This window comes from Lucilia cuprina, chromosome 2, assembly GCF_022045245.1.
Source record: "Lucilia cuprina isolate Lc7/37 chromosome 2, ASM2204524v1, whole genome shotgun sequence".
NCBI lineage: Eukaryota > Metazoa > Arthropoda > Insecta > Diptera > Calliphoridae > Lucilia > Lucilia cuprina.
Window position 1 is genome coordinate 65,324,886 of NC_060950.1, and position 2,387 is coordinate 65,327,272.

Here is a 2,387-nt window from a genome sequence, read left to right on the forward strand (position 1 = left end):
AGAACTGAACTAGAACTGAACTAGAACTGAACTAGAACTGAACTAGAACTGAACTAGAACTGAACTAGAACTGAACTGAACTACAACTGAACTAGAACTGAACTAGAACTGAACTAGAACCGAACTAGAATTGAACTAGAACTGAACTAGAACTGAACTAGAACTGAACTAGAACTGAACTAGAATTGAACTAGAACTGAACTAGAATTGAACTAGAACTGAACTAGAACTGAACTAGAACTGAACTAGAACTGAATTTGATTACATTTTAAATGAAAAGATGAAACTTTTATTACATCTCTTTCTCTTTAAAATCATCAAAAAAATAAAAAAAAATGTTGATAGAAGAAACAATTTGCAGTTTTATGCAGCAGCTGCATGGAGTATGTTTTAGAAAAAATTGCTTTTAAATTAAACTTTCACCACAAAAATTCAATGGCATCAATTTGTTTTCTTCTTTGCAACCATTTTTAGCATCCGTTCTCTTGAATTTTTTTTAGAGGATATTTTTTTTTTTTGCTGTGATGTCAGCCATTACGAATGAAGTTCATTTTTTATGCAACTTCTTAATTTAACACAGATATAAAATCTACACACAAATACACATTTACGGCATTGCATACCTACACAAACAAATGAAACAAGGACTTAAAGTGCCAAACCAACTAATAAAAATACAAAAATTGTGTGCATCCGTTTACGATGTCTTGCTCGCTTGCTGCTTCTGTTGTTGTTGTCAACTATTTCGATCCAATTGTCAATAGTGTAAAAGTTTAAGCGCTCTTTTTTTGTTAAGAGATATATAGTTTTTACCATTTTTTTGTTGTCGTTGGAGTTAGTTTTGTAGTTTTAGGTCTTATGGTTGTTTTTCCGTTTAAGACTTTTTTTGTAGAATTGACCTAGATCTTTTTAAGATTTTGTTTATTCTGTTTTGTGGCTGTGGCAAACAAATGTTTAAGAGAGTGTGTAATTTTTGTTTGATATAGGAGATGATACATAAAGTAAGCACACAAAGAAAAATTTAATGCAGGTGAAAGTTAATTAAGAAAGTTTTTTATTTGAAGCTGAACTATTGTAAAATTTCTTTCGTTTACTTACTTTATGTTATTAGAAATCAACCGAAATCTTTTGGCCTTGTTTATAGTTTAACTAAAAATAGAAAAAAAAGCTGGTAAGTGTGTTTATATTTTAACGTATTTGATTTGGCTGTTTCCTTTTATTTTGCTTTTATCGCCTATAAACCTAGAATTGTGTTAGTTTTGTGGCAAAATCCTAAATTCAACGGAATTAAATGAACAATTTTAGGTTAATTTATAAAAGAAAACATACTTCAAAATTAATCAGTTTAAAAACAAATAAAAAAGGATAATGACAAATCGTGCTTGAAAATTTAATTTGTAAAAGAGGTCAATGGTATTGGTGCTCTGATCAAATCAACTTTAAATAAAATATGTATAACAAAACTTAAATTTTTTTCATAAAATCTTTAAAAAAAAACTTTTAAAGGCTTAATTTCTCTATTCATAAGGATTTTTTTCAATTTCCTTCTTTAATTCTACATTTTTGCTCACTGTCATCACTTGTCTTCTATAAAGAAAAAGTACCTTAGAAAAAAACTAAATAAAAAACACATTTCCTTATTGTCTACTCATGGATAAAGATAACGAAAGAGTTCATTTTCCAGCATTGATAACATTCTGAAAAACAATAGCTTGCAACTCTACTAAATGTAATAACAAAAAACAAAAGTGCTGTCTTCATACAAACAAAAAACTATAGACTATAGTCAAAATATCAAATTTTTAAGGTTTCAAATTTCGCTTTTGGAATTTTTTTTGTCTAACTAGTTTCTCTTTAAAGTAGAATAACTTATCTTACAACAAAATCTATCTTAAAAAGGTAAAATGCAATCGAAGTTATTTTAAAAGTATAATTTTGTTATGTTATTTTGGTAATAGTTCCTCAAACAACAAATAATTTGTATGTCAATAACATTTGCAATGCATTTTAGTTAGTTATTTATACACTACACCACTTTATGGGGGAAGGTATATTGGGTTTGTGCTAATGTATGTAACGCATTGAAATATTGATTCTATACCCACTTTAAAGCACAGCAATCGGTTTAGAATCGTTATCATTATCGTTACAGACTATAGTCTAGACTATAAACTAGACTATAGATTAGACTTTAGACTAGACTAAGGTCTAGACTATAAGGACTAGGCTATAGACTAGACTATAGTCTAGACTAAACTATAGATTAGACTATAGACTATTCTATAGACTAGACTATAGACTAGACTATAGACTAGACTATAGACTAGACTATAGACTAGACTATAGACAAGACTATAGACTAGACTATAGACTAGACTATAGACTAG